Here is a 22,021-nt window from a genome sequence, read left to right on the forward strand (position 1 = left end):
GGGAAAGTAGAAGAAGAAGAAAATCTTAATGTTTCATTGCCATTACAGCTTGATGATTTTACTTCATTTCCTAAGCCTACTACACGTTCTGTCGCAGTGCAAACATCTCAAGAAGAGGTGCAAGGTAAAGAAGAAGGAGATTTCAACGCTTCATCGCTATCGAAACAAGTTAAGTTTGTACCTAGAAACGCTACTGCTGAAGCACGTATTACATCAAAACAAGTCCCTACACATCAACTGTCTGCATATAGACTCAAAGTTCACAAAAAGCCTCTGTTACCCTATGTAGATATAAGATACTGTAAAGACCCCAACGTACTCGTAAAACGTTTACAACTGCTAAGAGCCTATCATAATGCTGGTTACACACAGTAAAAAGAAGATATTTTTGAAATAGAGCATGAATTACGTCGTATAGGTATTATTAAGTAAGCGCTTACCCTCACCTAAGTCATCCATATGTAGTATATAGACGATCTAGTAGCTATATTCGTATAGATTATTTCTCAACATTCTTCCTTCCTTAGGGTGTTAACTCCGCCTCTAGTTGTAGAGCCGGTCTCAAGCCCGGATAAAGAGAGGAGAGGCACCCTAGCCCTTTAGCCCTTTAGCCCATTAGCCCTTTAGCCCTTTTGCCCATTAGTCCTTTAGCCTATTAGCCCTACAAGGAATGTGCGGTAACCTATGCTTCTTAGAACAAAGGTATCCCCTGACATGTTCGAAACACATGTTGTATCGAGTACAGTGTTCTATTTTAGTCTTGATCACTTATTTAGTGTTCTAAACACTTCAATCAATGTTCCGATCACATGATAAAGTTGACGGCATAGAGTGCAGTGTTCGATTCTAGTCTTGTTATGTTTCTTTAGTGATTTGCAAGTCTAAACATGCATAATGACGTCATCACTGCAGCACGTACTTACTCTAGCTATCCCGATGCAGGTTTAAACTTGTTCGATAGAGCTATGCCTTGACATAAGAGGAGGCCTTAACAGCTTATGTATAGCCGCTATTGTTTAAAGATAGCTGCTGTTAAGAGAAAAGCACGTAGAATTTTTCAAATTACCCGCCACCACATTTCAAAGGTATGAGGTTTAGTGCTGTAAAGATACCTGCACGATGCAAAGCTAGCTTTCTTCATCAGAGCAGCCACTATCTTGTGTGAGCACCTCTAGGCCGTATCATAAGGAGCTGTGTATAGTCACCGTCTTGTCGCTGCTACCTTGCGCAAGCACCCCTAGGGCGTCTCATAAGAGCAGCAGCCATCTTGTGCAAGCGCTCTTAAGCTTTCTCATAAGAAGCTATGTATAGCCGTCATCTTCTAGAATTAGATAGCTGCCAATGCCAAAGGGCCTAAGTAGGGATCGAACCGTCGATCTCATCATTAGACTATGTTTTTCTTATGCTATCATATTCCTGATACTGCAAACCTAGGTATCAGGTGGAAAATGTTTTGTCCGTTTTCGAGATATTTAACACTTTGCATTTAAGCCCCAAATTTAATGAATCGAACCTGCACGGCACGTTATACTCGCTACCATAGCTAGACCTGATCATGTTACGAAGACTTGCTTCAATACAAGCTAAAACAGAGCGAATGCCAAAGGGCCTAAGTAGGAACCGAACCGTTGATCTCATCATTAGACTATGTTTTTCTTATGCTATCATGTTCCTCATACTGCGAACCGAGGTATTGGGCACAAAACGTTTACCCGTTTTGCTCTACGATGCACCGTTTTCGAGATATTTAACATTTTGCATTTAAGCCCCAAATTTAATTAATCGAACTAGCACGACCTGTTAGCCTCTAAACTAGCTTTCTTCATAAGAGCAGCAGCCATCTTGCGCAAGCACCCTTAAGGCGTCTCATAAGGAGTAGTGTATAGCCGCCATCTTGCGCAAGCATCCTTAGGGCGTCTCTAGCCATCTTGTGCAAGGACCCTTAAGCCGCCTCATAAGAGCAACCGCCATCTTGCGCAAGCATCCCTAGGGAGTCTCATAAGGAGCCTTGCATAACCGCCATCTTCCGCAAGCATCCCAAGGGCGTCTCATAAGAACCTATGTATAGCGGCCATCTTGCATAAGCACCTTACGGAGTCATGTTTAGCCACCATCTTGTGCAATTAGCGTCGAGAGATGGCTGCTGTAGAATTTTTCTTTTTAAATTATCCGCCACCATATTTCAAAGGTATGTACCTAAAGAGTGTAGCACTGAGGTTTGCGATGTAAGATGGCGGATGACAGCTGACAAAAAAGCGCGTGAGTTTGTTTACTAAACCAGAGCACGTGGAATTTTTCAATTTGCCGCCACAACATTTCAAAGGTATCTAGCTAAAGATGGCAGCACGGTGCTCTCTTGATTAAAGATGGCGGATGACAGCTAACAGAACTTTTCAAATTGTCCGCTACTACATGTCATAGAGAGGGCAGCACGGTGCTCTGTAGATTAAAGTTGGCGGACGACAGCTGACGAAATTGCCCGCATGATAGCAGCACAGTGCTCTATTGATTAAAGATGGTGGATGGTAGCTGTCAAAAAGCACGTGGCTTTGTTTCCAAACAAGAGCACATAGAATTTTTCAAATTGTCGCCACCACATTTCAATGGTAACTAGCTAAAGAGTGCAGCACTGAGGTTTGTGATGCAAGATGACGGATGACAGCAGTCAGAAAAAATCACGTGAGTTTTTTTCTAAACAAGAACACGTGGAATTTCCCGCCACCACAAAGAGGACAGCAGGGTGCTCACTTTATTAAAGATGGCTGCTGTCACTTGGAATTGCCTGCCACCACAGGTATCTAGCTAAAGAGGGCAGCACTGTGCTCTGTTGATAAAAGATGGCGGATGTCAGCTGTCAAAAAGCAGGTGGATTTATGTATCTCGCGCTAGTGAGTTTAAGTTGGTAGCACTAAGGTTTAGGCCCGCCAAGATGGCAGCACTGCCGATGACAGGTGACGAATTTACAGCTATTGCGATAAAGAGGGCAGCACGGTGCTCTGTAGTTTAAAGATGGCGGATGACAGCTGTCAAAAAAGCACGTGGCTGTCAAAAAACACGTGGATTTGTTTATCTCGCGCTAGTTAGGTTAAGTTGGTACTACTGAGGTTTAGGCCCGTCAAGATGGCAGTACTGAGGTTAGCGATGAGTTGTTGTCTGTCAAAAAGCTCGTGGCTGTCAAAAACACGTGGATTTGTTTACCTATTCAAATCTCGCGCTAGTTAGGTTAAGTTGGTACCACTGAGGTTTAGGCCCGTCAAGATGGCAGCAGTGAGGTTAGCGATGCGTTGTTGTCGATGAGAGCTGTCAAAAAGCACGTGGCTTTGTTTAAAAATTCAAATTTCCCGCGGGAGGCGGAGGAGGCCTCTGAGAAGGCCCCTCGGGAGGCGGAGGCGGAGGAGGCCTCTGGGAGGGCCCCCCGTGAGGCGGAGGCGGAGGGGCCATTGGGCGCCCTGAGGCGGAGGTGGCCGCAGAATCCCTGTATTATACTACTTCCAAGCTCCACAAGATGAACAAGCTAAGGGATGTGCCCACTATACTTGTACAAGCTCCACTCGGATTAACAAGCTAATAGTTGTGCCCACTATGCTTGTCCAAGCTCCACTCGGATTAACAAGCTAAGGGGTGTGCCCACTATACTTGCCAAAGCTCCACTCGGATTAACAAGCTAAAGGATGAGCCCACTATACTTGTCCAAGTTCCACTCGGATGAAGAAGCTAAGGGATGTGCCCACTATACTTGTCCAAGCTCCACTCGGATTAACAAGCTAAGGGATGTGACCACTATACTTGTACAAGCTCCGCTCGGATTAACAAGCTAAGGGATGTGCCCAGTATACTTGCCCAAGCTCCACTCGGATTAACAAGCTAAGGGATGTGACCACTATACTTGTACAAGCTCCGCTCGGATTAACAAGCTAAGGGATGTGACCACTATGTGTGTACAAGCTCCACTCTGATTAACAAGTTAAGGAATGTGCTCACTATACTTGAACAAGCTCCACTCTGATTAACAAGTTAAGGAATATGCTCACTATACTTGCCCAAGCTCCGCTCGGATTAACAAGCTAAGGGATGTGCCCACTATGTGTGTACAAGCTCCACTCAGATTATCAAGCTAAGGGATATACCCACTACGCGTGCTCAGGCACCGAAGATCAAATATATTGTTCCAATATCCTTATGATCTGTTGAGAAAAGTCATTGTGTGTTTATTGCCTGGGAGACTGTTTACCTCGGGTCGAGTAGGGGTGTTTCAGTCACCTTGACAAAGAATTCTCCAATATATTTCAAACGACGGCAAACTGTACGTGATGTACAGAAACAACAAGACGGTTCAACCCGAAAAAGACCTAGATATTCCAATAGGATTTATGTCCTAGTGAATATACTAGTGGATGTTTGGATTCCTGGGATATAATTGTGGTAGGAAGCAGGGAAATAATTTAGTTTGCAATAATATTCTCTTGATTACTTTCAGTTTATGTCCATAATTGACCAAAGCTTCTGAAGCCGACTGCTACAATTTCTTACTCATATCCTGGAGCCTGTCAGGCAATAGGAAGGTCTAACAGCATGACTCTATCTCATCATGTATAGTTCTGAAATAATAGGTTATTAAAGCTTGCTCTAAATTTGACCAGTAAATGCTGTGTATTCCACAGCTATCGAGATGCAGAGATTTGCTTTTATTATGCGCATATATCATGTAACTATTTAGAAATAAGAGATGTTACATAATGATGCTACTGTTTTTATAAGGGAACTACCGAATATCTGAATTTAATGTCTAATGTAATGTAGGGGCAGCGTGTGTGCCTCTTACGCGAAGGCTCCGGGTCGATTCCCGGCCAGGTGAGTGATTTTTACCTGGATCTCTGGGCTGGTTTGAGGTCCACTCAGCCTACGTGATTTAAATTGAGGAGCTATCTGACGGTGAGATAGCTGCCTCGGTCTATAAATACAAGAATAACGGCCGAGAGTATTCGTCTTGCTAACCACACGACACCCCGTAATCTGCAGGCCTTCGGGCTGAGCAGCGGTCGCTTGGTAGGCCATGGCACTTCAATGGGTGTAGTGACTAGGTGGGAGGAGTAGTGGATTAACACAGATGCTCACGTTAGCATACTCTGAATTTTCTAAAACTTCTGTCTTACTAATTTTGTTACTGCGCATTTAGACAAATCGGTTTGAAGATAAAGTTTATCTATTTTATACGGAATTTATTTATTTATTCAACCCGTTTACACTGCAGGGTTGGTTTACCAATCGGACTCAGCGAGGAATACTACCTCAACCGCTCCAAGGGCACAATATTTGCCATAATTCATCCTTATGAATTCCAAATATATCTTCACATGGTAATCTTTCCTTGTTTTGAAAACGCCACTCAAACTTATTCGTCTACTAATGCCATTCCATCTCTCCGCTGTCTAGCAGCACTTCTCATTTCTCCCAACACATCCCTGTCCAAACTTTGGAACATCTTTGTAACGCTACTTTTTTGTCGGTAATCAACCAGAAAATATCGACCTACTTTTACTTGGATTTTTTCCAGTTCTCGAATTAAGTAGCCTAATCCTAGTGAGGGTCCCATACACTGGAACCTTACTTTAGTTGGGGTTCTTACCAGAGACTTATATTAAGTCCATGTAAGGATGGTCGGAGAGGTGGCGTGGAATGACATTAGTAGACGAATAAGTTTGAGTGGCGTCTTTAAAAGTAGGAAAGATCACAATATGAAGGTAAAGTTGGAATTCAAGAGGACAAATTGGGGCAAATTTTCATTTATAGGAAGGGGAGTTAGGGATTGGAATAACTTACCAAGGGAAATGTTCAATAAATTACCAATGTCATTGAAATCATTTAAGAAAATGCTAGGGAAACAACAGATCGGGAATATGCCACCTGGGCGACTGCCCTATATGCAGAACAGTATTGATTGATTGATTGATTGATTGATTGATTGATTGATTGATTGATTGATTGATTGATTGATTGATTGATTGATTGATTGATTGATTGATTGATTGATTGATTGATTTGATTGTAGAGTCGTCTAATATGAGTGGTAATTTGTAATGATCTGATGGAGAAGCAGCAGCATCTAATTGCGAGGTGAAAGGTCGGTATATTCACTAGAGACTTGGTGCCGTCGTCTGTAGATGTATAGACAGTATATATCGAACTTAACAGATATATGCAGTTAACAGTAGTCAGTGTACTTCGAATACTTTAGTGAATTCTGTTATGTAATTCACAAACTTTGTTCGAGAATTGAATCATTCGTAGATACATCCAACAGTCTCCATATTAGCTGACAGGACGTGTGATAGCATGCCTGAATATTGCAGGCAATTTCTGACAATGAATAGGAGTGTCGCGACCACATGGAGGTCATTACACTGGGACTGGTAAAATAGGCCAACTTTAGGGACTCATGAAGATGAGATAACTGACTACGGCTCACCCGGAGTACGAAGTTCTACAGCGGTGGTTGCAGACATAAGGTAATTACAGCATCAGGCATGTTATGCCTAAATAATATGAAGAAGAAATTAATCAGCGGCGATATGAAATTTGATTCACGTAAAATGCCAATAGCTTTTTAAATTTTTATCAGCTTTCCTTGTATGTAACAACAAATCTCATAGGGTATATTTTATATTATTCAATTAAAGTAATGCAAGTTAATTGTGTATAGTCATGAGTTCAGTTTTCTTGTAGTAATAGTAATCGATTCAATTTCCAACTACCATCCTCGACTGTGAATGTAAATAATAGTAATAGTAGTGGTGGGAGTCGCCACAATGCCCTCTACTTTACATCCTTATAACAACCTCTAGTTACCATCATAACCACGTGCAGAGGTCAGCATTCTTTATTCACTGTGCAATAAAATTTATTTGATTACCCCAATGAAGATCTTTCCTTATATTAACACCTACGTGTTTACAGTGATCCCCATAAGGAACTTTCACCCCATCAACATCCGACTCCATGGCTTAATGGGTAGCTTTGTAGCTTTTGATCACAGCGGTCGATTCTTGGCAGGGTCGGGAATTTTAACTGTAATTGATTAATTCCGCTGGCCCGGAGACTGGGTGTATGTGTCGTCCTCATCACGGCGCGCAGGTCACCTAGGGGAGTTAAATCCAAAGCCCTGCACCTGGTGAGCCAAACTTGTCCTTGGACACTCCCGGCACTAAAATCCATACGCTATTTCATTTAAACCCCATCAACGCAGTAATGAAAAGTGAGGGGACTTTTAACCCCATTTATCATCATACCATTGCCTAATGTGCATTTGAAAACACTGTCGATGTCTTGATGCAGTCGCTCACTAAACTTGCAACTAATTGATTACTCTGTAGAGTGTAACACCATCCCCCAAAATTCTTACTCATAGTGTTTGTATATACCAGTAAGAAAACACGAAGTTCCAATAATATAGCCTTGAGGAATTGCACGTTTAATGATTACAGAATCAGATAATGCTTAGTTACTGTACTTTGTGTTTGAGGCAGTTCCTCCCATTCCCTCGTTTCTTTATTATGTGTTTTCTGTAAACAATACATAAATGGCGTGTGGACTGTTCCCGTACATCTGTGAGAGTGGGCCCCTGCCAAATATGACTTCTACTGTTGAAGGTGGCAAAAGCACCCAGTCCGCAAGCCAGAGGACTTAAGTGATTAAAGTTCTAATCCCCGACTTGGCCGAGAACGGGACCCCAGGCCATTTGCACCAAAGACTAGGAAGCTGAACTTGACTAACTTATACAAGACTTCATTTAGGCAACATCCTGCTAAAAACCACGAATCTTCTTCTTGGTCATTTCTTCATACTGTTAGCACTTAAAGCTGAGTTGTCCCCAACATTTGGTGGAGGGATGGGTTCACTATTGTGCATTTCTGTGATGTGCCCTTCGTAGACAAACACTCATTCATCGAACCAGAAGAATTTACCACACCCAGTTAAAAATCACCGATCCGGCCGAGAATCAAACCTGTGCCCCTCCGAAATGAAGGCTACTATGCTTACTGTTGAGTGAAGAAGCTAGATTTTATAAGAACCACGTACAGAAAGACGTACTGACAATGAATAAGGCACGATCCGACGAACTGTTTCCATTCATGATGTCTATAGACGAAGAAAGGGAAGCATAATTTAATATTCAAATACAGAACAACTTGAAGAATTAGATATCCTGTTATGGAGAATTCATGTAAGAATTTGTATTCTTTATTATGAAGCAGAATTTTCTACAGGAAGCTGTTTTGGGAGAAAGTACTCGGTATTTATTTATTTTATATAGATACCGATATCTACTTTACATTGGAAAAGTTATAATCGTGCTGCTATCTTCCTTTCAAGGGGGCGTGGAAGAACGGGAAGAAAGCAATATGCATGCATCTTCACCATGGACTGTCACACATTTCAGTCTTCAGTCTGCAAGCTTCTGTGAATGAATTAACCGGATTGGAAATCCTTCATTCACAGTTTTTCCCCATCTGGTGTCTTTAAATAATTAAAAATGCGAGGGCTGGAAATAAAATAGTGAGAACGTAGTTGAGACCCTCGCAGGAGATCGGCCATGTGCAAAGAGCTGTTGTCGATGTGCGATCAGCGTTCATTAAACTCGAGGTTGCCGGCGGCAAAATTCTATTAGAATTTTATCGAGGACTACGAGACCATCGACGGACTGTCCGTAGGGGTTGTAAACGGTGTGGCACATACGACACGATATGGCTTAATATCAGAAAAATTGCATCCCGTTGTGTTCTTCGTCAACTCACCGAGGTACAGAAATAGCACCTGTATGCCCATCCTGGCCTCCAACTGGACAAATACCGCAACGAAGGAGCGTATTGTCGCCGTTGACGAGACGTGGGCACGAGACTACGCGCCTCAATTATAACCTCAATGTAATGAATGGCGTCACCCAGGTTCGCCACGTCCTCAGAAAGTTTGGCAGGAACCCCGTCGGGTGAAAGTTATGCTGATTGCGGCATACGACTACAATGGTCTTATTCTTACGGATGCTGTGCCTGAGGCTCAAACCGTCAACATCACCACCTGACCGCTCCCATGCGCGATCTCCTGCGAATGTCTGGACTACGTTGCCACTATTTTACTTAGAGACCTCGCATCGCAAATAATTAGGTAAACATTAACCAATGACCTGAAAGAATACTGGCTGTAAAATACACAGCTGAGCTATGCTCGGTAGACACAGCAAATACAAATTTCTCACATACCGTATTGACAAAGATAAGTGGCAGATATTGGAGAGAGGAAATTCGTAAGCTCGCAGCTGGCTTTCCACTTTCCGAATGCCTTTCTTTTATTTTTTGCAGCCGGCTTGGCTCATGAAATATTTCTCCTCCTCGGCGTAAGTTATTGCCAGAGAGCAAAATATATTAAAAATACGCGAGATATATTTATAACACTCAGTCCTAAATCGCGCGCAGCTCAGCGATTGGAAATATCTCATAGTATGCATGTGAGTTAATCTGAATCTTTAGTTCTTGAAACAGATCCAAGTCCAGCTTGAGATCATTAGTGGCCTATTTGAAAAGCTAAGTGACTTTACTGCTTGCAATCTGCGATATAAGAAATTTTGAGAGTGAAATATCGGCGCTTACGACGGCTCAGAATATATTTTTATATAAATATGCCCCATGGCTGGGTATCAGCCGGAAACTTGTGTAATGTAATGTGTGACGGACTGACGTCACATTAGTCGTTACCGAAGGCCTTGGTCGCCAAAGATGCTGCAGTTGTGGATTTGTATAAATATAGTGTGTTGAAATAGAAACTGTACCGTCAAGGACGTCACATTAGTCGTTACCGTAGGCCTTGGTCGCCAAAGATGCTGTGACTATGGAGTTGTACGTATATAATATCCTTCACGTAAGCCTGTTCACTAAAAAGCAAATCCCCTCCCCCCTAATCTCTTTTTCTTAATGCCTCGTCACTGCTGCCAACTAGACAGTTACGTATTGAAATCACGAGACGTAACCATCAACAAACTAACCTCAACATAAGTAGCAATAATGGAGTTTCCCTTACCCAAATAAATCATCAATCAACATATTCATAATTAAATCAGTCTGACGGGGTGGGTTGGCCGTGCGGTTAGGGGCACGCAGCTGTAAGCTTGAATCCAGGAGACAGTGAGTTCGAACACCACTGTCGGCAGCCCCGAAGATGGTTTTCCCGTGGTTTCCCAGTTTCACATCAGGGAAATGCTGGGACTGTGTCTGAAATGAAATGGCGTATGTCTTTTATTGCCGGGAGTGTCCGAGGACAAGTTCGGCTCGGCACATGCAGGTCGTTTGATTTGACGGCCGCAGGCGATCTGCGCTTCGTGATGAGGTAGAGGATGAGGACACATACGCCCAGCGTCCGTGTGAGAGGACCCTGGCGGGAATGGAACTCGGGATCCCTGTGACCAAAGGCGAGCACGCTAACCATTTAGTCATGGAACCGGTCGGGACTATACCTTAATTAAGACCACGGCCGTTCCTTCCCATTCTAGGCCTTTCCTATCCAATTGTCGTGACAAGACCTATCGGTGTCGGTACGACGTAAAGCAAATTGTAAAATTAAGTCGGTTTTCAAGCTCAGTGAGGAATTAAGGACATTAACGCCCTCCTTCAGTTTAATGATATACTCTTTATACTGATATTCGCACTCTTCAGTGTTTGCCTTATGTAGTTCCCTTCTTGAAATTTGCTGTTACTTGCCGACCTTACGTGAAACCACTCTGCAATAATACACACAAGCAAATACATGCACATATGACGTCGATCCTCCTCTGCGAACCATGTGACCTTGACGCGGTGGGGTGGCTTGCGTATCCCAATGATGCAGATAGCCGAGCCGCAGGTGCAACTACATCGGATGGGTATCTGTTGAGAGACCAGACTAACGAATGGTTCATCGAAAGGGGGTAGCAGCCTTTCGGTAGTTGCAAGGGCGGCAGTCTAGATGATTGACTGATACGGCCTTGTAATAATACTCAACATGGCTTAGCTGCGTTGATACTGCTACACGGCTGAAAGCAACGGGAAACTACAGCCGTAAATACCTCCCGAGGACATGCAGCTCTCTCTGTATGAATGATGTACTGATGATGGCTTCTTCCCGGGTAAAATATTCTGGAGCTAAACTAGTCCCCCATTCGGATCTCCGGGTGGGGACTACACGAGAGGGGCCGATCATCAGGAAGATGGATACTGACATTCTGCGAGTCGAAGCGTGGAATGTTAGAAGTTTGAATCGTTGTGGTAGGTTAGCGAATCTGAAAAGGGAGATAGATAGACTAAAGTTAGATGTAGTTGGTATAAGTGAAGTACGTTGGCAAGAGGAACAGGATTTATGGTCACGCGACTACCGAATTATCAACACGAAATCAAACAGGAGAAATGCAGGTGTTGGTTTAATAATGAATAAGAAAATAGGGCAGCGGGTAAGCTAGTATGACCAGCATAGTGAAAGAATTATTGTCGTCAGGATAGACATCAAACCATTGCCTACCACAATAGTGCAGGTCTATATGCCTACTAGTTCAGCGGATGATGAGAAAATCGAAAGAATATATTGTACCGTACCCAAGGGTAAATACCCTCTAGGACGATGCCTCCATTCCTGTACGAACATCCGACTAACTCAGGGTTAGGCAGAGTGTGGGTTGGTCGGTTGGGTCAGGATAAAAAGTCGAAGTTCTACTCTAAAATATCAATCAATGACAGGAAATGGAGACATAACACGAATGAGAAACAATCATAGGGGGTAAGATGAATTTATTGATAAATATCCCCGATCATATTACGAGAAAACAATTAAATCAAGATAAATAATATGTCAATATGAATTCAAAATATAGAAAATAAATGGAAATTAAAACGTTACTTGAATGATAATACAAAATTTGAAATCAAAAATCAAATTCAACAAAGAACATTTATGTACATCAAGACTGAGCTTCTTCTTATAGGCCAATGTTTATATTATATGGCAACAAGTGTACGCAAACACTGACATGTGGTATTTCCGTATGGAGTTACACACTATCGCATCACAACGATACGGTTTCCAAATTTAAGTTAAAACGAGAGTCGCCGAAATACTACCGTTAAATAAAATTTTCATTATAAAGAAAAATTACGACGAAAAGGAAAATAATTAAGACGCAATGGGACGCTATGTAAGTTATGCAAAATACTAGGGGCATATCCTACACTATATTTACAACAATTTAAATAATCAAACTAAACACATCTATATACATCGGATATCGAGTAAAGTCTTAAATGCTACACAGATTCTAATGTGAATCACGGTTCACTGCAAAAGATCTAGACATAACTAGATAAACCATTAATACTTCAGCACTCGGGCTGTTCCCTTTTAAAACAACGAGACAAGGTATACAACCACATGTAACAATGTAAAACATCATCCTGTAAGGGAAAAACATATAAATAACCCTTGATATCCTCGCAAAACGCGCCCGTCTTGAAGTAGTGAAACAATAGCACGTCTCCACTACACTTGCTACACAGCGGTCACTAAGCACCGTCTTTATATATTGAAAGTAAATTCTGCCAAAATATACTATTCCATTTACTCAAGAACAGCAAAATCTTCCAACTGCACAATTTAAAATATAATTTAAAACCAGTTACTGTTACTGGAATAACACTACGTTAATCACGATCACCAATTCAGAGTTTGTGCTTCCGCACTATCCAAGCATTTAACACAGAGTGACGCTCTCCAGAGCTTGGGTTACTGAGGAGGCTTCGGTGACGCCATTTCAATACTGGGGTTCCCGGGTGTCTGAACCAACCACCAATCAGAAAATTCGTCGTATATGATGACTCAATATTTATTGTGATATATTTACAAAACACAGCTCAAACACTAGCAAATCGCTTCCACCAATTTTTATATTACTTTTCCAAATATATCTGACTTCTGAAACTGTGGAGAACCGATTACCGACATAAACTGACTTTAGCAACTGAGCACGTTGGTCATTCTGGAATTAAGATTTGGCGCGGTGTAGCCTCCATATTTTCCAAATCCTTAAATTCCCATTGGCTGAAATATATTGCTTGGTCAGCATCTACTACACGTGTCGATCCTTGCCAACGCTTGGTTACGCCACCCTTTCTCACGGCCATACGGAAATATGAAGCAATATCCAGCGACTCACTGTCTTGCTCAACATCCGGTATCAACTATCTTGGGATACGATGCTTTAACATGTTAGACTGTAACTTTTATGAATAAATTTTACATATTGGGTCAAATAATACTCTATTGATTATTATGGGCCAGTAGGATACGGCTCATCATGAAGAGATAGAAGGTTTAATACAATATGTAAAAGGTGACGAGAATCTAGTTGTGATGGGAGACTGGAATGCAGCGGTAAGCCAAGGAGGAGAAGGTAATACAGTACGAGAATTCGGATTAGGACAAATGAACGAAAGAGGAAGTCGGCCGGTAGAATTCTGCACTGATCATAATTTAGTCCTTGCCAATACTTGGTTCAAACACCACAAACGACGGCTGTATACGTTGACGAGACCTGGAAACACTGGAAGGTATAAAATAGACTTCATTATTATTAGGCAGAGATTCAGAAACCAGGTGTTGGATTGCAAAACTTCCCCAGGGGCAGACGTGGACACTGACCACAACTTGTTGGTCATGAAATGCCATCTGAAGTTGAAGAAATTGATGAAAGGAAAGAATGCAAAAAGTTAGAATCTAGACAAGTTGAAAGAAAAGAGTGTGAGGGATTGTTTCAAGGTACATGTGGCACAAGGGTTAAATGAAAAGGCTGAAGGAAACACAATAGAGGAAGAGTGGATAGTCATGAAAAATGAAGTCCGTAGGGCTGCTGAAGAGATGTTAAGAAGGAAGTAGGCTATATGAATATTGTTACTTGGGTAGTAAAATAACTAACGATGGCAGAAGTAAGGAGGACATAAAATGCAGACTAGCACAAGCAAGGAAGAGCTTTCTTAAGAAAAGAAATTTGCTCATTTCAAACATTGATATAGGAATTACAAATACGGTTTTGAAGATTTTCATGTGGAGCTTGGCATTGTATGGAAGTGAAAGATGGACGATAACTAGTTCGGAAAGAAAGAGAATAGAAGCTTTTGAAATGTGGTGTTACAAAAGAATGCTGAAGATGAGATGGATAGATCGAATCACGAATGAAGAGATACCGAATCGAATTGGTGAGAGGAGATCGATTTGGCTAAATTTGACAAGAAGAAGTGGTAGAATGATAGGAAACATCTTAACACACCCAGGACTTGTGCACTTGGTTTTTGAAGTAAATGTTTGGTGGTAAGAACGGTAAGGGTAGATCAAAGTATGAAAATGACAAGCAGATTAGAGCAGATGTAGGATGCAGTAGTTACGTAGAAATGAAAAGGTTAGCCCAGGATAGGCTGGCATGGACGGCTGCATCAAAAAGTTTATGGACTGATGACTCAAACAACAACATGCCGTCAATAAGAATAAACAAAGGCTAAGTCTGCAAACCGTGCCACAGTCGTGAGAAGACAAATTTAATTTAGATTAGGTTGAAAATGAGATTTCCTTCCATTTCAACTGAACTGATCTTTATAGAAGAGTTAAAGTTGCTTTCCATTTCGAAGGAATTCTTGCTATTTTTTCTTGCATCTTACACATCATAGCTGAATTCTACACATAACAAAATGACGAAATAAAACTCTATTAATAAAATGCCTCTTTCATCATTTCTACACTTCTACTTGCGTAGTATTGCCGAAACAGATTAACAATCCCATAGAAAAAGGAGAATTGCTTTACTTATAGCCACAAAATGTAACACTACTGATTTTCCGAATAAGGCAGTGGCAATGGGAATAATTATGACTACCTAGTGTCAACTTGCAAGATTAACAGTAACTGTAAGGCATCATAGTGTGCCCTGCGTTTTAGTCGGAGGCCCCGGGTTCGATTCCAGGCCAGATTAAGAATTTTTAACCACATCTAACGGCTGGTTCGAGGTCTACTCAGCCTACGTGATTCCAATTGAGGAGCTATCTGACAATGAGATGGCGGGCCCGTTCTACAAAGCCAAGAATACCGGCCGAGAGGATCCGTCGTGCTGACCATATGACACCTCGTAATCTGCAGGCCTTCGGGTTGAGCAGCAGTCTCTTGGTAGGCCATGGCCCTTCGGGGCTGTTGCGCCTTGGCGGACTTTTTTTGTAAGACGTCGCATCGGCAAATAGGGTCCCTGAACTCTGTGGTTAGTGACACTGAATCGAACTCAACGGTTAGAAAATAACCTTAAGTAAATTCCTACAGTATTAACAGGGCAGAAGAGTAATGTTGTAACGTCATTGACGTCACATTAGTCGTTACCATGGGTCGTGCTTATTATTACGTAGAGTTGTAGTTCTCCTTGCTATAGCGTTGAGTTTTTTTTAATTCATGGTCATTAGCTTTCTTTGGAGAGAAACGTTCTCTTGTTTTTGTACCGGGCGGTACACCTCCACGCCGCTATTTCAAAAGGTGCGCCAGTTGAAACTCCTCTGCTGGAGGAAGTCTGAACTTTATTGACGGTATTAATTTTCTACTTTCTCAGAAGATGTCACTACCTGTAAATTTCGGAGTTTTAGAACTGTGTCATTTTTGATGTGTTTTTGTTTTGCTTGAAGTAAGAAGTGTGAACTTTCTCTTCTAGAGGACACTACTGAAGAACTACAATAGTGCACCCTAGTGCGAAGAAAAAGAACTGTTTTTTGGAGAAAATTTAATTTCAAAAATTTGTTCCTTGCTAAATTTCTTTCAGTCATTGTTGAAGTTGGCAATATTAACCCTTTCTTTCCCCTTGTTTTAAATCTAGCCAATCCCGAATTTCTGAAATTAATTTTCCACCAATAATGTGTTTCTTCTTCATCTTGTGTAGGGGTTTCTCTTTATTCTCCAATAAAGTGTTTGTGGGCGGGTGTTCTCATTCCCCTAACGCCTAGAACCTTCCGCGAGAGTATATAAACTGCTGATTTTAGGGTCTCTGCGGCACTTCTGTTCCATCTTTCAGTGCGTAAGGTACATAGCAGGGGGCGGGAAGCGCCTCTTTCTTCGGCAGCGGTCAACAACAAGGTAATGGCCAATTAATAACTTATTTCTTTGCTAGCTCAGCAGTTTAACTCTCGGGGCGGGTCCGAAGCTTTTTCCATTATGTAACCTTCCTTAAAATGTAAAGAAACTTGTATCTATTTCATCTTTTAAACTGCATATCGGGATAGAGAGTGCTTAACCCTCTCGAGCTCCCAATCATATTATTTTGAGGTGAACTTATTTTTCTCAACCTATTCTTCGCTAATATAATGTAAATTGTTCTTTTCTGAAGTCACCTCTGTAGTATGGGATTAGCCCTTGCATTAACGGCCTAGTGCCAAGTAGGTTTTAAATAAAGTGTATTAGGAGTGCGGAGAGCCTCCTGTCAAGTTGGTATTTTAGAGGCCATGTAATTAACCTTTTCTCACTTAATAGGCCTCAGTAGATTGGGTATTTTACCCCTGTGTTCATGTCCGTTGAGGACAGCTTGAAGGTGGAGTTTGGTGTGGCCTGGGAGAGGCTTAAATTTGAGAGCGAGTGGCTCTTTTCCCGAAAACTGAGTCTTATATGCCTCGAGGAGGCTTTACGGTGTAATTTGGAGCAAGTGCTCCAGGATTTCATTGGGGTCTTCTGCCCCGTTGTTGAAATTTGTATATCGTAAAGTTGGGCTAGTTGCTCAAGAATTATGTTTTCAGGGCTCGAAGCCCAAATCCTGTAAATGCTGTAATTGTACTTTGTTGTCTTGCTACTCCGTACCTGCCATTCTTGTTATTTCTGAATTTTGGAAAGAAAATATAACCTTGTTAAATTTTACATTTAACTTTAATTCCGTAGTTGGAGACCTATTCACACCCGCACCTTCTTTCACCTCTACCTACCACGGAAATCTCCGTAAGAAGTGGTAGCAGAGCGTGGTTGAATTGGTCTCAATTTAGCCCCCTTTGACGGCTAAAACATTGTTTTGTTCCGAACTCTAACAATTTTCTCAGTTGCTGGAATTTTTTTTTTGTTGAGTTTTTCAACATTGTTCTGTCATCGTGCGCGGACCTCGCGATGTTCTCCATCTTAACTACTTGCGCAAAGAGGAGTTGATCTATGAGTTAACTATCAGAAATGTGCAATCTGGAGGCACGGTTGCAGTAGACACAAATAAGCTTAGAGAGTCCCTTGATTTGCCCATTTCCATTCCCACCTTGGGAGAGAAAGAAGTTGACGACTCTCTTTCCACGATCGTCGAGAATATTACTGGGTTAGCTTCTGTAGTTAGTTTTTTGATGAAAATGATCCTTCTCCTAATCAAATTAAGCGTGTGCAAGCCAGGCTATATCACTTTTCAAATAGAGTTAACGATCTGTTGTCTCTGAAGTTGAATGACGTTCAGAGGAAGGAAGCTAGTACGCTGCTTGAAAATATTTCTGAATTATCTGGCAAAGTCACTCAATTGTTAACTGGGGAGGTTCCTCCCAAAAGCGATCTACCCACCACAGTGAATGCAGGTAGTGAGGAAGCGCCTCCCAAGGGAGAAGTCAATAGGATAACCGTTGCTGCTCAAACTATCCCTGCCCCATTGGACAACGAATCTGAACGCCGTGCATCGTTGAGTAACATCCGTTCTGAATTAACTTCCTTGCCATTGAAACCTTTGCCTACTATGTCACCCGGGTTCAGCAGCTTGCCTCATCCATTGGCAATGTTGCTCAGAGGTATATCTAAGTTTTCCGTTAATACCACCAGTGACGTAATTTCATTTTTAAGATTTCTAGTTGAATTTCAGGATCATGCTCTTGTGTTTTCCCTTTCTCCATGTCAAATTTTGCAAATCATCTATCCTTATGCAATTGGTATTCTCTCTGACAAAATAGTAAGAGCCATAGCTGAACAGTCATCTATTGAAGATTTTCACGCACACTTGCTTGCAAATTTTATTCCTGCTCGCGCGAGGTCATCTCTGATTCAGAAGTACTATTACCGTGTACAGCGCTTGGATGAAAACTTGGCTGATTTCATACAGGACATTAAGTTTTATACTAGGGTGTTTGCTCTCCACTTCCCCGAGGATCAGATTGTACAAGCCATTGTAGAGGGAATTTCACCTCCCTATAGGTCATATTTGTGCTTCGCGGCGTGCCCGCAAACTTTCTCTGAACTTGAAGCGTTGGCAGTCTCAGCGGAAGGAGTGAGATACGCCGATTCCTTGCGTGTCGCGAAAGAACCCCCGCCTTCCTTTAGTAATACTCGGCCTCCACCTCGCCGACCAGTCACACCCCGTAAATGTTTTGCTTGCGGGTCGCCCGACCATCTGCGCAATAAGTGTCCACTGATCAAGTCTAGTAGGGCAAATAATGGAGCTGGTTCATCACAAGGCTGTTTTAAATGTGGGGCTTTCTCACATATCGCCAAGAATTGCCCAAACTCAAATAGCACCCCCTCCTGCTCAACTTCTGGTGCAAATTCCACCAATGCCAATAATAAAAAATGACTAGTGACTTCGGCTGAGTCAACTAATCCTGCTTCCCAAGGCTCAGCCCCTGGCAAAAAGGTCGTGAATTCAGGGAACGATCAGTCTTCAAATTCATCTTTTGAATGCCCTAAAGAATGTCTTAGGATTGCAGCGGATACCCCCGCACCTGTTCCTTTTCTTAAGATTGAGTTAAATAACGAGCCTATAACCGCTCTATTAGATTCAGGCAGTGTTTGTTCAATTATTTCGGACCAATGGTATTCAAAATTTAAGTCTGTTTGTAAATTACCTGACTATGATTCATCTCCTGTTCAATATGTTTCGGCTAATTCATCCCCATTAGAAATTCTAGGTTCCTTACTGGTCAAAATTCTATTTTTAAATTTACATGGAAAACCAAACTGTTTGTGGCTAAGCACTTGTCTTGCCCCATCATACTGGGAGCGGACTTCATTTCTCACACTGGTCTTGTGCTCGATCTCCAGAGTAAGTCGTGCATATTCAAGTTTGCGTCCAATTGTAAAATTCCCTTGTTAAAGTGTAATTCTGTATCATGTTCATCTATTTCGCCTACCCAGGATGAGATGTTGTTAGACCTTAGACATCTACCCGAGGAGCAGGCTGATAGTATTCGTAAATTATGTCAGTCATTTCCAGAGGTGTTCTCTGATACTCTTGGTGTTACTGACGTTATTGAATACAAAATTGAGGTCACGGATTCGATTCCTGTCCGTTTTCCACCATATAGGCTATCTCCACCTAAAATGAAGGCTCTGAAAGAAATCATCGATCAGATGTTGAAGGATGGTATTATTAGGCCCTCTAAGTCGGCGTATTCTTCGCCTATTTTTCTAGTCCCGAAACCCCAAGGAGGCTTCAGGCCTGTCATTGATTATAGGGCTCTCAATCGGAAGGTGGTGTTGCAATCTGTGCCCCTTCCTGACCTTCATTCTTGTTTTTCATGGTTTCGTAAGGCCAAGTTCTTTACTATCTTGGACTTGAATCAGGCCTATAATCAAATTCCCCTTGCCGAAGAGTCTAAACACCTTACAGCGTTTGCCACGGACTGGAACTTATACGAATACAACCGCGTGCCTTTCGGGCTCCCCACGGGAGCAGCTGTACTCACTCGGCTACTAGATAGGGTCTTCTCCGACATCATATTTGAGTACTTATATCACTACTTGGATGATGTCGTCGTATTTTCAGAAACTTTTGAAGAACATCTAGATCATCTGCGAGAAGTTCTCGATCGCCTTCGTAAGGCTGGGTTAACTGTCAAGTTGTCCAAGGTTGCCTTTGCTAAGCCCTCTATGTCATTCCTAGGGCATATTGTGTCACCTGATGGTGTTGCCATCGATCATTCCAGAACACAGGCCATCCGTGATTTTAAACCTCCTAAGGACGTTAAAGGTATCGCCAGGTTCATTGGTTTGGTGAATTTCTTCAGGAAGTTTATTCCTAACTTCGCTAATAGAGCGGCGCCCTTGAACCTTCTTCGTAGGAAAGGCATCAAATTCGAGTGGGGTCCTTCTCAACAAGCCGCTTTTGAAGATCTGAAATTAGCTCTCTGTAATGCCCTTGTCCTTGCTATGCCTGATTTCTCAAAGAAATTCATCGTCCAAACGGACGCGTCGTCGTCAGCAGTAGCTGCAGTCCTTCTTCAAGAGAATGAACTAGGGAGGCGACCCATCGCCTATGCATCTAGGACTCTGTCGTCTCAAGAAGCAAAATACTCCATATATGAGCTCGAAGGTTTGACAGTCTTATTCGCCTTAGAGAAGTTCCGTCTCTATCTGGAACATGTCAAATTTGACCTGGAGACAGATAATCAAGCCCTAAGCTGGGTCTTAGGTAGGCCGCGTCGTACTGGTCGTATAGCCCGTTGGGCCATCCGTATTTCTGCCTTCCAATTCGATGTCAGGCATATCCGAGGCACCGAAAATGTTGTCGCTGATGGACTCAGCCGTATGTTTTCCAACGACGTCGAGACCCACGAACCGGTCGACAGTTCATCTCCTCCCGAGTCCATGTTATCTGATGTTAATGCCATCTTAACAGATGCCCCCATGCTTTTTAGGGATATCGAGAAATACCAACGTGAAGATCCGACGCTGGCTCCGATAATGGAAACCCTTTCTTCTGGGGAACGTGTGGTCCCTTATGTTCTGAGGAATGGTGTTCTATGTTGCCCTTCGAGGCAGGATAAGATGATGAAAGTTGTCGTTCCAGCTGTTCTTGTACCTATGATCTTCAAGTACTACCATGAGACCCCATTAGGGGGGCATCTTGGAATCTTTAAAACTCGTGAAAAGATTCGTGAAAGGTTCATCTGGAAGGGTATGGACGGTGAAATCCGTGAACTTGTAAAAGCTTGTAAATCTTGTTTGCTTAGTAAACCCACCATGTCCACCAAGGTAGGCCTTCTGTCTTCGCATCAAGCGTCGCGCCCCATGGAACGCCTGTATATCGATTATGTAGGACCCTTCCCCCTGTCGAAGGGAAATGCCAACAAATTCATCTTTGTATGTGTAGATGGTTTTACAAGATTTTCCTGGTTATTTCCGACTAAGCTGGCTACCGCTCAGTCCACCATTACTTGCCTAAATTCTATTTTTGCTTCTTTTGGTCCGTGCCAATATATTGTATCTGATAATGCTAAGGCGTTTACATCTAATTTATTTCGTAAATTCTGCTTTGACCTGTCCATCTCTCATGTGACAACTTCTGCTTATTACCCTCAACCATCTCTGGCTGAACGGGTTAACCGTAATCTCAGGTCCGCGCTTATTGCCTATCATCATGAAGATCATTCTAGGTGGGACACGTCCCTGCATTGGTTAGCTTTTGCTTTGAATTCGGCGGTTCATGAATCACATAAATTTACTCCAGCCTCGTTGATGTTCAAGTTTGTTCCCAACACGCCGCTCTCTAACCTCTGGTCTCTGAGTGACGTTCTACCCGAGACAATAGATCCGGACAACATTAAAGATCTTTGGAAGAAGGCTAAAGCCAATCTTAAAATGTCTCATGAAAAGGTTAGGGAAAGGTATGATCGTGGACGGAGACCCACCCCGTTGAAGGTAGGTGACCAGGTGATGGTCAAGAACTTTGTTCCCGCGGGCAAGCTTGCCCCCAGATTTCATGGGCCTTGTATCATTCTCGATTTTCTTACGCCGGTTACGTTGTAATTACGTAATCCAGCCACCGAGAGGATATTTAGGGTTCACCTGTCACAGGTGAAACCGTGTAAAGTTTGTGTCAACTTGCTTCATATAATTTGAAAGGAATATGAAGGTTATATATTTTTTTGAATTTCACTTTTAAGGCTTTCTGCCCCTTCTATTATATTTTCTATATTTAAGCATTTTTGTAAACCTCCCCCGATTTGTTAAACTGCCATTCTGTCTTTACCACGGCCATTACCACGCTCCCGTC

At 42.3% G+C, this 22,021-nt stretch overlaps 1 protein-coding gene across 1 annotated transcript in view; it reads right to left on the reverse strand.

Moving 5' to 3' along the window:
- LOC136856710 (limbic system-associated membrane protein) overlaps positions 1-22,021 on the reverse strand; it is a 1,090,706-nt gene that overhangs the window by 49,240 nt on the left and 1,019,445 nt on the right. The window lies entirely within an intron of this gene.

The sequence above is a fragment of the Anabrus simplex genome, chromosome 1 (assembly GCF_040414725.1).
Source record: "Anabrus simplex isolate iqAnaSimp1 chromosome 1, ASM4041472v1, whole genome shotgun sequence".
In the NCBI taxonomy this organism is placed as follows: Eukaryota; Metazoa; Arthropoda; class Insecta; order Orthoptera; family Tettigoniidae; genus Anabrus; species Anabrus simplex.